The sequence below is a fragment of the Cyprinodon tularosa genome, unplaced genomic scaffold (assembly GCF_016077235.1).
Source record: "Cyprinodon tularosa strain WSP-4 unplaced genomic scaffold, ASM1607723v1 ctg522, whole genome shotgun sequence".
NCBI lineage: Eukaryota > Metazoa > Chordata > Actinopteri > Cyprinodontiformes > Cyprinodontidae > Cyprinodon > Cyprinodon tularosa.
The window spans coordinates 683,652-696,986 of record NW_024039255.1 but is presented as its reverse complement, the minus strand read 5'-3'; the positions used below and the strand labels follow the sequence as shown (position 1 = coordinate 696,986).

Sequence of the window (13,335 nt, the reverse complement as noted above, 5' to 3'; positions counted from 1 at the left end):
GAAAATAGGCCTTTTTAAAAATGTAAGCGGAAAACACAACAACGCTTTGATCAGTGGAGGGAGCCAGAGATTAGGGTGATGGAAAGGAGGCCCTCCATCTTCGGAGTTGGATTTTATTGTTAAAAATGTCTGGCTGTAGTAATGTCAATAAAATAAAATCAATTAAAAAGTTTTGTTTTTTTTATTCTACAAAACATGTTCTTTTTTCTGAAATAATGCTGCTTTTATTATGCTCTGTAAAATATGCAACACTTCCTATCAGAAACACAAACTTCTAGGTTTGATGAAACTATTTTCTGCCAAATGCGATCGGGGTACGACTCGTTTTGGGCTCAAATGAATCAAATCATGTTTAGTACGATTCCATTAAGATTTGGGGCTCCTTTAAAAGAAATGCTGGCCCAATGAAATTTCTAGGGATGCACGATATAATCGGCCCCCTATCGGTATCGGCCTTAAAACTGAATATTGGACATCGGCCACCCCACCGATATTTAACCCGATATTTGATCAGCTTCTGAGTTTCTAAAGTCTTAAAAAAAAAAAAATACTAAAAATACTACTTCTTCTTCTCCCTCAAAAACTTCTTTTTTACAGACGTAAAAACTTCTTAAGACGAGGGAAAAAATATTGATACATTAAAATATCACAATATCTTCATATGCTGATATATTGCCATTTAAAAACACCATATCAATCTCTTTTACTAATGAAATATTGCTATATGTCATTGTCATGCTACGAAATCCCCCGAAAAGTCACGAAATTTTGCTGATTATATTTGTTGATATATTGACGCGGTATCGATGTATTTTACTAACAAAATCTCACAAGAATTTGCAAAATATCATGAGAGTTTGTAACAGAACGATGAAATTTCACGAGATTTTGAAAGTAAAACAGATTGATACCGCGTTTTAAAAAAATCTATTTGATATCAGCATATGAAAATATATTTGAGTATATTATTTTTCAAAGTGTCAGAAATGGATAACAAAACTGCTATTTTCAATTACTACTTATTTTTGTCCAGCTTTAACATCAGTATCGATATCGGTTATCGGCTACATGAGTTTTAAAATATCGGCATATCGGATATCGGCCAAAATCCCAATGTCGTGCATCCCTAGAAATTTACATGTATCTTCTCCAATGATAATGAAGATTTTTCTTCTAGTCATAACATCCTACCTTAAAGTACATGAAAGAAAGGATCTATGCAGTTTATGGTTGTATTTTGGGATACTTATTGAAATAACAATAAAAGTAATCTGGAAAATAATGTTTATAAATTATAGAAGAGATAATAAATGATATAAAAAGGTCTATGTGGGGAACGGGTCCGAAGACAGGCATTGAAATCTGATGTCTTGCAGGTTTTAAAAACCTAAAAACACCCTGAATAGAAGCTGGTTTTGCTCACAGAGAGCAGAAGGTTAAAGAGTCTCTGACCAGGATGCTAAAGGTCAGACTGAATTCTCTCAGCCCTGTATAGACAGTGAAGCAAAGCCGTGTTTTTTCCACTGAGAGTAGGAGGAAGCCTTGGGTTTGTTTTCTGTACAGCAAACAACAATTTAATAGTATTTTTCCAGCTGGAGTTACAAAAAAAATCACAGCTTTAACTTTACACCAACCTTTGCGGTTATTGTGGTTAAATAACCAGCCTTTCATGTCAGGGATAATTAGTATAACCTCAGCATGCATGGCATCATGAATTACCCTGACTACATGTAAGGGTTGAGCGGGACGGAGAAATGGCTCACTTATTGTCTCTGCGCTGGTGTGTCATGCAGAGTTCCTGTGGAGTTCTTACCAGGGAGGATCTCTGATTCACATCTAATAACTGTAACGCCTGCTGTCTCTTTCTGAGCCCAGAAAGCATCCATGTGCAGAAAAGGCTGCTGTTAATTGTGATACTGTCCACGTAACTCAAAGATACTTGGCTGTAGATCATACCTTTTACTGTATTTCTTTTTCCGTTTTTTTTTTTTTACATCTGTATCCAGTGTTTCTCTTTCCCTTATTTTTTTATTGCTCAGTTATCCTAATTGATTCCTTAAAGTGATAAGAAGGAATTTAGCTTCTGCCTTCTCAATCATGTAATGCAAATGATTGGATCCTGGCCTGGAGCCTCAAACATTATCCTGGTACAAATTGGAAGATAACAGAGCAGCAAAAAGTCTAATTTGACTTCAGCTTAATTCCTGGCACCAACAGCGAGAGGTTTGGATGTTTATTTTCCTCTGATACCAGAAAAAAAACTAAATAAAAAAACAAACATGTAGCCTCATCTTTCCAATGCAAGCTTCCTGCAGTGTACAGAAAATCCTTTGAATTTACAAGTATCTATTTCTGTGGTGGTGGTGCTTTGTAAAGATTGGTTCCAGATCTGTTTATTTGCAGGTGGTTAGCATTGTATTCTCTGCTGTTCAAAGAAAAGCAACAGTGGTGCAGGGGGGGACAAAAGTAATTCAGAGGAGCTCGGAGCCTCGCCGGGGTTTGATGACGGGGAAGGAGAAGTAATGCATGGAGGTTGTGTTTGGGTAGGAAGTCATCACTATTTAACTACAAAGTCCTGGGTTGAACCCAGCTGCAGGGAGCTGTGCTGGTGCTTCTACTCCTACTTGCAGCTAAGAAAGAACAGTTTTCATAATTTAATAGTCAAATCTGGACCTTCTTAGAATTAGGATGAGGTAAGGTCAGGGGTGTCGGCATCACCAAGTCTCTATAACGGCTGTTTTTTTGCAACTGTGCAGATAAATACTGTTATAAAAAACAAAAACATACTATAAATTATTCAGAGATGAATCTTTTCAAGTCAATAAAAATGACAATAATTGTCAAACACAAATGTCAACGCTTTCTATACTTTATAATGTTTGATAAAGACAGAATGACAAGACAACGAATTGTTGTGATCTGCTAAAAACATGTCTGAATGAGCTAAAGAAAATGTTTACATTCAACCACTACATTTGGATTTATTAACATATATGTGTAAATACTATAAAAATAACTCATTATAAAATAATAGAATCTGAAATAAGAAAAAAATATTATTTCTATACCTTGATTGAATGATGCAGGGCTGTGCTGCTTAACCTCACTGCTGCTAGTATCTACCCTACGATTATTTGAGAGTAGGCTGGTGGGGGGTAAAGACATGCAGTTCCAACGAGGGCTGAAATAATTAATCAGATTAATCGTGATTATTTGATTATTGACATATTCTCATTAACATATAATTGATTATTCATTAATTAGAGTGTAGAGACTCTAAATCATGCCTTTAACTGACAGAGCAACCCATGCAGAGAAGTAGTTAGACCAAGATTGTAAAACAAATATGAATATTTTGGATTTAAGGAAAAAAAATTTTTAAATGTCCTCAATACGCTCTATCCGGAACTCCACAAGTGGAAAGTTAAGAGTTTCACCGGGTTTCATTTTGTAAAAAGTCTTTGGCAATCCGATTATGAATCAATTACTGAAGGAAGAAAATTGTCAGATTAGTCGATGTGCAAAATATTTGTTAGTTGCAGCCCTAGTTCCAACCCATGACTAAGTTACCAAAATGAATACAGAGTCCTAATGTTTTATAATTGTCCTAAATGGTCCAAACTAATCATGCATTAACGGTCAACCTGTGAACAAAACTGGACAATTTGATCCAATCTAAGGTCAAATGAAAAACAATAATCTCTGGCACCACTAGATCACTATTATTATTTATCTTGCATTTTGGATGATGGATGATGAGTGACAGATGTATTGAATTTTGCATGGATTCATATTCATTGATCATCTTCAGAGTTCCAAGCTGCAGGCTCGCATCAGCTTCAAATGCGCTTAGAAAAGATTCAAAGTTAGCTTAAGTTCTGGGCACAACCTCATAGATTATGCACACAATTTTATCTTTTTGTGCGTGAAGTGTTTTCCTCAAACTTCACGCTGTTATCTGATTTAAGTTCTAATTTTGTTTTTCTGCTCACTGATTACCTTTTTACATGATCTCATTATTATATGTTTTTACTTTTATGTTAATATAAAATATAGTCTTTCATGAAATGCATAAAAGCTTTAATTGACATGGAGCAGTTTTGTACCAGGAAGATGTAAAACATGACTTCAGGAGCTTTTGTCCAACTGTCGGGGCTGCTGGTGTTTGGCAGAGGATCCCTATTTGAGTCAGTAGCTCCAGTAAATCGTCCACCTGGAGCATCTGACTAGACACCTGTCATTGCAGCTACTCTCATTATTTCTTTAACCCATTTAGGCCGGGAAAGCATTACCGCATTTCTACCATTCAAGCCGGGGGCGCTGTTGCGTAATTCTACCATTGACGCCGGGAGAGCATATAAGTCAAGCAAGAAGAAAGAAGTTTTTTTCAAGCAAACATGGAGGAGTTTGACAGAGAAGAGTTGTCGGAAGGCAGTGATTTTGAGGAGTGTGTCGGCTTTGATGACGGTATAGATGAAAATGATGACTTTGAACGCGCTGAACCAATCAAACTACCACCGCAATGCACGGAGTGTTTTCAACCGCACACCTGGAGTGAAAGTTGATTTGCCTGCAGACGCCACACCGCTGCAGGCATTTGAGCATATTTTTAATGAAGAACTTTGGATGCATCTTGTTACCGAGACGAATAGGTACAGTGACCAAACAAACCAAACTCCAACAAGAGCAAAGATGGCAAAGTGGTCACCCGTGACTGTGACGGAGATGAAGACATTTATTGGGCTGTGTATGGGCATGGGACTTCTTGTGTTGCCAATACGAAGAGATTATTGGCGACAGAGTAAATCTCTCTTCAGGACGCAGTTCCCCCAAAATATGTCCCGGGACAGATTTGTGGCCATCTGGAGGTAAGTTGTATGCAATTTATAACACAGACATATGCATTATTATGCATAATAATACTGTTAATAAGTAATCATCAGATAGTTATTTATGTAATGTTTGTTCTTTATTTTAAAAACGTTTTATATTGCACATTCTCAATGAAGACATGATCACATATGGAAAAAATAAAAGGTTGAATTTTATTTTATTTTTTTTTTTTGATTACTGCTTTTCACTTTTTTTTTTGGGAAGAATTTCAAAGATAAAATATATTTTGAGTTCTATCTGCTACAGAAGCTGAGATATCAGTAATTTACTAGGCGTTGACACAGTTGCTGAATTTACAGAAAAACTTCAGGTTTTAGGGGTATTTTTTAAAATCGGCCATAGGTTTTTAAGGTGTTTTTTCCAGGCGTTTTAGGCCTAAATGGGTTAAATCTGAGGTCTCTCACTGTTGTCCTCCTACAGTTGTCATCTTAAAACTTGAAATGTTTTCCAGTGCTCAGCTTTTGAGTATTTTTATTTTTGCAACTGTAACGTCTGATTTACTTCTGCTAAAACAGAACTGAGTGGAGTCTGCTGGTATTTTTAAAAGTGCACAGAGTTCTTGGTGCATCCACTGATATGTTGATTTGGGGGTGTAACTTAAGTCAGGCACAATCAGTCATGAAGCTTCTGTTCTTGATTGAGCAGGATTCCTCGGTTTTTCATCCAGACTCATGTATTTTTCCTTTTTTAATATAAAGTGAAAAGTTGCTCCTTCTATGATTCAGTTTTAAAGCTTTTAAACTTTGCGTCTTATGTTGGCAAATATTTCCTCTAATGATGAGTTCCAGATACAGACACAAAAGTGTTGTTTGGAAAAGAGCTTAAAGCAGCTTTTATTTAATCAAACTGATGTTTTGCACGATCTTACCTTAGCTCTATTACTTTCCTTTGTGGTGCTGCATGAAAAAAAGCAAAGGAATTAAAAGTATCATGCTCAACAGTTTTATGCATTAATGGTTAAATCATTATTTTTTTTTTATTAATCGTTATTTATTTAAGAAAATGATTTCTGCATGAATTTGAAATAAGAGATCAAGGTGGGGTTGTAAGTTTGTCATTTTACTGTAACAAAAATTAGGGGCACACTTTAGTCATTAAGTGGCTTTTACTAATTATTTTTTAACCTTCTACTTTGTAGATATGCATTGAATAAATTAAACACTATGTAGCAAAATAATATATAATAATTTAGCAAACAAAACATTTTCAAATAAAAACATCTCTGGTGGTATAGAATCCAGTTTCTTCAAAATACACCCTGCCTTTCCTTTGTTTTCATTACTGCTTCTTCAATATTAAAAGCAGTCATTGAATGAATAGATGGATCTGTGGACTCTCTGGTAGTGTACAACCTTGAAAATCTCCCTCCCTGCAGTTATTTGCTATTGGAACATGAAACAACCTCTATAGTCTTCTTGCAGTAAAACAATCAGCCTGTCTGTGAGCGTTTTATTGGAAAAAAGTGTTGGCACATTGATGTTAAATTGATTTTTTTGACAGAGTGGATGATAGCTTTGTAATTGTATCTTCCTCATCGTTCTGACTTTGCTGCCCTTTTCTATAACATAATCAGTCACTCAGGATACAGACTGTAGGTGCTTCACAATAAATTTCATCTCAAGTACAGCTACACAAAATATGGTATTGTGAAAAAATGTAATGGTCTTTGTCAATCATTCTTACATAGATCAAATACATGGGGAGTGAAACACTTCTATCATTTATTTCTTGTAGTTTTGAGGATTATACTTTACAGATAATGAAAATCCTATATCCAATGTCTCAGAAAAATTGCAATCAATAAAATGTACTATTAAGCTTCAGTGTGTGGCCTCTGAAAATGATGGTTGTTTCTATGCGCTCAGTATGTGGTTGGTCCCCTCCTGCGTGATTACTGCATCACTTCTGTGTGGTATGGAATAATGGAAGTCTTTTGCTTTGGTTGCAGCCTGCAGGTCATCTGCATTGTTTGGTCTTGTGTTATTTGTCTGTCTATTCAAAATACTCCATGCTGTACGGGGTTCAGTCAGGCCAGTTTGCTCACCATTCAAGCACAGGAACACCACTGTCTTTGACAAGCTTTTAGTAGTTTGGAAAGGTGCCAGGTCCTGCTGGAAAATAAACTAATTGTCTCAATAAAGCTTCTTAGCATAAGGAAGCATAAAGTGGTCTAAAATGTTCTGATTGGATGGCTCAATTGACCATGGGTTTCTTAAAACACATGACTTCAGGCGACATGCAGTATGGGCCTCTCCACTATTTCTACTATGCTGGGGTCTTGATTTCCAAGTAAAATGCAATTTTTATTGTCATCTGAAAAGAAAACTTCGGACCACTGACCACAGTAGAGATTTAAAACTGATCCTATTCAACCAACCCTATGACCTCTGCACATATTTGCAATAACATATTGTGCGTGTTCCAACTACAGACGAATCACACTCTTAGGCCTCCCTGATAAGGTCTGTTCCGGGGTTCTGGAAAGGAGGGTCTGTTGGATAGTCGCATCTCTGATTCAGAAGGAGGAGTGTTGTTTTCGTCCTGGCCGTGGAACACTGGATCAGCTCTACACCTTCTCAGCAGGATTCTGGAGGGTGCATGGGAGTTTGCCCAACCAGTCTACATGTGTTTTGTAGAGCTGGAGAAGCCATTCGACCATGTCCCTTAGGGAGGTCCTGTGGGGGGTACTCCGGGAGTATGGAGTACTGGGACCTTTAAAAAGGGCTGTATGAGCCTGGACTGCATTGCTGACAGTAAATCTGACTAGTTTCCAGTGAGGGTTGGACTACGCCAAGGTTGACCTTTGTCACAGATTCTATTCATAACTTTTATGGACAGCATTTCTAGGCGCAGCCAAGGAGTTGAGGGAATCTGTTTTGGTGGCCTTAGGATTGCATCTCTGTTATTCACACATGATGTGGTTCTATTGGCTTAATCGGGGCGTGATCTACAGCTCTCACTGGAGCTGTTCGCAGCTGAGTGTGAAGCGGCTGGGAGGAGGATCAGTGCCTCCAAATCCGAGACCATGGTCTTGAGCCGGAAAAGGGTAGAGTGCCTTCTCTGGGTTAGGGACGATGTACTGCCCCTAGAGGAGTTGTTTAAGTACGTTGGGGTCTTGTTCAAGAATGAGGGGAAGATGGAGCGGGAGATCGACAGGCGGATTGGTGCGCCGTCTGCTGTGAAGCGTGCGCTGTACCGGTCTGTTTGGGTGAAGAGAGAGCTGAGCTAAAAAGCAAAGCTCTTGATTTACCGGTCAATCTATGTTCCTACCCTCATTATGGTCATGAGCTTTGGATCATGACTTAAAGAACGAGATCCCGGTTACAAGCGGCTGAAATGAGTTTTCTCCGTAGTGTTTTTCTGGGCTCTCCCTTAGAGATAGGGTTGAGGAGCTCAGGTATCCGGGGAGGACTCAGAGTACAGCCGCTGCTCCTCCACATCGAAAGGAGCCAGTTAAGGTGGCTCAGGCATCTGATTAGGATGCCTCCTAGACAACTCTCTGGTGAGGTGTTCCAGGCACGTCCCACCTTGAGGAGGCCCAGAGGGAGACCCAGGACATGCTGGAGGGACTATGTTTCTCGGCTGGCCTGGGAGCGAAAAAAAAAACACTTTTTGCTGTGAGCCGACACCACATGCATACTTATGCGTCCAGTTGATCATGTCTTGAAAAAAACTTGCAGAAAAGACACCCTCCAGTTCATATAATTCAATTAGGTATTGTTGTGTCCCAAACCAGGCAGTACTTTTCCCATTATGGTTTTTCATTGAAGGACTAAAGTGTTTCTGGGTGCCTCAGGGACCACAACACAATCATATTGACTGCAGAAACACTAATAAAACCTGATTCTCACAGTCATATAGAGCTGCGTTTTTACATAACTGTGAAGTGCGCCAATCCTAGAAGTGCTGCAATACTAGGCTGATGCATAGAGTGGACAGAGCAAGCCCTTGTTCTTGCTGATTCCCCTGGAGGAGCTGGCCCAAGTGGCTGGGGAGAAGGACGTCTGGGCCTCCCTACTGAAGCTGCTACCCCCGCGACCCGACCCCAGATAAGTGGAAAAAGATGGATGGCTGGATGTTTGTTTAATACTGTGACATAAAAATCAAATGTTCTGAAAAATTACAATTCAGGGTTTTCATTATCAGTTAACTCCAATATATATCTTTGTATATATACACACAGCCACACACACATGCGCACACACACCCACACACACGCACATCATAATTATTGTGCTTCAATTAAGTCAAAAATCTTGGTGTTTTAATTTACTCCTGACCAAAAAGTATCCAGAGTTTCTTCAAGTCTGATGTTTCCTTTTTTTTTCGCAAACATTTTTAGTGCTAGCATTCTAGCTGACCATTACATCATAATTGTACTGACTTTTAAAGAGAATAGAGTGAACAGGTTGAGGGCAAAGTAGGTGTGAACCTTTAAAATCAATGCAAAGCAGACCAAAAATGAATGAGTTTAAAAGTTGCATGATTCATGGGTAAGAGCTTAAGGGCTCAAGCAAACAACAGAAAACACAAAGTCTCTGAAAATGTTCCAGATACTCTTTTGAAAAAAAACTTCTAAAACTCCAAAAAGAGACTTTGAAAGACCTTCAAAATGCCTTGAGATTTATTGATCCATACCACTTGAAAAGATTGCTCCTTTATAGAAAAATGTAAAGAAAGGAAGAGTGAAATAATGCACCTTGCATTAATGTTATGTTCTCCATGTTTTCCATATTTTTAGTTGAAACCCCAAGTAAAGAGGAAATCTCCTACCATTTTAGTGAGTTGTATCAAAGAATGGCTTCAAGCCAGATATTTCTTTATCAGAAGCTGATCTGATCTCTGACTAAAAAGCAAGTGGCTTGGCACTTTGCTGAAAGGCATTTTACTTTCAAGCTTGGGTAGGATTTGCTCTCACAACACAGAGATAACAAGTGAGTGATATCAGTGTTTGCTATTATAGGTATGAATATCTGTATGTACTGACTGTAGTTGCACAAACTAGGAATTTTGGCCTTGGTGTCAATGAAGACATTTTAGAGCAGAAATATGTGAAAGAATAAAAGAATATGTTGGTATGTATACTAGTGCTGCAACTAAAAATCATTTTGTTGATTGACTCATCTGTCAATAATTTATTATATTAATAATTAGATAGCAAAATATTCCTAAAAAGGAGTTTTTGCAGAATTTAAACAGGGGGAAATAAAACGTTCTTGGTAGAGCATATTTATGGAGTAAGACATTTTTTATATATTAAATGCATACATTTTTGGTATAATTGGTGCTCTAAGTGAGTCGCTCTGTCAGCTTAAGGTATGTTTTAGTTTCTATTCTCTGGGTAACAATTAATGGATTTCTAAACTAGCTGACGATTATTTGAATTAATCACGATTAATCAGATTAATTATTTGAGTCCTAATATATGTTTTGTTAATAGGGAAGACAAGTTTAAATTGGTGCAAATAAGTTTACATCATATTGACAGCCTAGGGTAAGAAAGGGTCTTTACCGCTTTTTTTTTTTTTTTTGCAAATGGACCCTCCCCCAGTTGATCTTTCAAAATTGTATCAGCCTGCACCAGTAGAGTTAAGAACTGAGGCCCGACCCCCACGTGGTTACGTGGGCGGGGGACCGGCAGGGTAGCAGGCCTTGGAGTTGGGGGGGTTGTGGGAGTTACATGCAGAAAGCTCAAGCCGGACATGCACTATACGATTTTTTTGCACTTTTCGGGCTGATTCTCCAGTATTGCGAGAATTTATCGATTGGGCCGACTCTTAGCCTGATCGTGCGTTGTTTAGTGTACGGGGGTTACGAGGGGAGATCAGCCACTCACGACCGCCTCTCGATCAGGAATTGTTAGGTTGGGAGAAAATCAAATATGTTTGAAATTCAGTCAGCCATCATAAGGTGATCTTGGACAAATCTCTCAATGCGCATGCACAAACAAGGATTCTTCTTCCTCTCAGATGAAAACACAGAAGCATGGTGGGGGTGCGTTTGAGTGACCGTAGCATTCATATTTGCTCAGACATCTCTGTGTCCAAATACATCGTCGCCTTTTCTTTTTGGGGCTTTTAGCACACAAAATTGCACAAATTGCCAAGGCAGCACATCTCACTCTAGTGAGCTTCATTATTAACAGGAGGCATCCACTTCCAGCCTTGGACCCTCGACTTCTGTCTTTTTCCTTTTCTACTCATTTGGCTTCTGGGTAGACAAGTCCAAATTCTCTCTGCGGAGCTGGGTCTGACGTGGTTTTTAGACATTTAATGCCAATTTATACTTCTGACGCATAGCCCCTGCAACCGTCAAATCCTTGTCTGTGTGCAACCATGCTCCCCGCGCAGAGGTTCTGCAACCATCGTCGCGCCCCTCAAAAAAATCCTGACATGTCGGACAGTTGCAAACCCACGCAGACCTTCCAGCGGAATTGCGCAGACAAAAAGCAGCTGTGATTGGTCCTTGGTATGCCTGTCTGTGTGGTCATCCTTCTCAATTCAGTGCTGGAGTGTGCCGTTTTTAAAAATGGAGGAGTAATAACTACAATGGATAACCATGACGAAAGGTTGATCGAAGAGGTTCGGGCAACAACCACTTGTATGATGCCTCGGACATGTTGTTTTGGAAAATAAACACTCCCGCCGCCGCCAAAGAAGTTCTTGTGACCATCCGCTGAAGTTCTCGCCAGTTCTTGAATAGACCCCTTGTGCTTTGGCGGGAAACTGCTGTGCATCCTTAGAAATTCCAGACCGACATTCCAGAAGCATACCAGCAAAACTCGCGACCAGACGCAAGCGACATTTGATGTTTGCGGTTGCAGAAGTATAATCCGCCCTTTAGTGGGAGCAGGTAGATCGCATCAGAGCACTGGCCTGCACAGAGTGAGAACATACGCTATATTGCCAAAAGTATTTGCTCACCTGCCTTGACTCACATATGAGCTTAAGTGACATCCCGTTCCTAATCCATAGGGTTCAATATGACGTCGGTCCACCCTTTGCAGCTAGAACAGCTTCAACTCTTCTGGGAAGGCTGTCCACAAGGTTTAGGAGTGTGTTTATGGGAATTTTTGACCATTCTTCCAGAAGCGCATTTGTGAGGTCGCACACTGATGTTGGACGAGAAGGCCTGGCTCTCAGTCTCCGCTCTAATTCATCCCAAAGGTGTTCTATCGGGTTGAGGTCAGGACTCTGTGCAGGCCAGTCAAGTTCATCCACACCAGACTCTGTCATCCATGTCTTTATGGACCTTGCTTTGTGCACTGGTGCACAGTCATGTTGGAAGAGGAAGGGGCCAGCTCCAAACTGTTCCCACAAAGTTGGGAGCATGGAATTGTCCAAAATGTCTTGGTATGCTGAAGCATTCAGAGTTCCTTTCACTGGAACTAAGGGGCCAAGCCCAGCTCCTGAAAAACAACCCCACACCATAATCCCCCCTCCACCAAACTTTACACTTGGCACAATGCAGTCAGACAAGTACCGTTCTCCTGGCAACCGCCAAACCCAGACCCGTCCATCAGATTGCCAGATGGAGAAGCGCGATTCGTCACTCCAGAGAACGCGTCTCCACTGCTCTAGAGTCCAGTGGCGGCGTGCTTTACACCACCGCATCCGACGCTTTGCATTGCACTTGGTGATGTATGGCTTGGATGCAGCTGCTCGACCATGGAAACCCATTCCATGAAGCTCTCTGCGCACTGTTCTTGAGCTAATCTGAAGGCCACATGAAGTTTGGAGGTCTGTAGTGATTGACTCTGCAGAAAGTTGGCGACCTCTTCGCACTATGCGCGTCAGCATCCGCTGACCCCGCTCCGTCAGTTTACGTGGCCTACCACTTCGTGGCTGAGTTGCTGTCGTTCCCAAACACTTCCATTTTCTTATAATACAGCTGACAGTTGACTGTGGAATATTTAGGAGCGAGGAAATTTCACGACTGGATTTGTTGCACAGGTGGCATCCTATCACAGTTCCACGCTGGAATTCACTGAGCTCCTGAGAGCGACCCATTCTTTCACAAATGTTTGTAAAAACAGTCTGCATGCCTAGGTGCTTGAATTTATACACCTGTGGCCATGGAAGTGATTGGAACACCTGATTCCAATAATTTGGATGGGTGAGCAAATACTTTTGGCAATATAGTGTACATCGTCATCTGGGAACATTTAAACCCTGCAGTTTTGTTATACGGTGTGAGCTGTAGCTGTGTGCAACGATTGAAAAAAAAAATCGTTAAGGAACGAGTTTTGCTGACCTGTTAGAGGCAGGAAAATAGCAGCTCGTTTTTTCGGAATAAGCAGCCAGTCCCATGGGACTATGTGTTGGCGTTGTTACAATACCTTTATTTAGATATTCTTGAATCAGTTTATTTTTAAGGGGTAGCTAATAAATAAGAAAATATAAATAAGTTTTATTCTTGCTATAACTCTAGGATACCCGCATT

The 13,335-nt window shown here is 39.9% G+C and overlaps 1 protein-coding gene across 1 annotated transcript in view; it reads left to right on the top strand.

Annotated features, from left to right (window-relative positions):
• The window catches only part of mrpl11 (mitochondrial ribosomal protein L11), a 125,802-nt gene that overhangs the window by 7,300 nt on the left and 105,167 nt on the right, over positions 1-13,335 (top strand). The window lies entirely within an intron of this gene.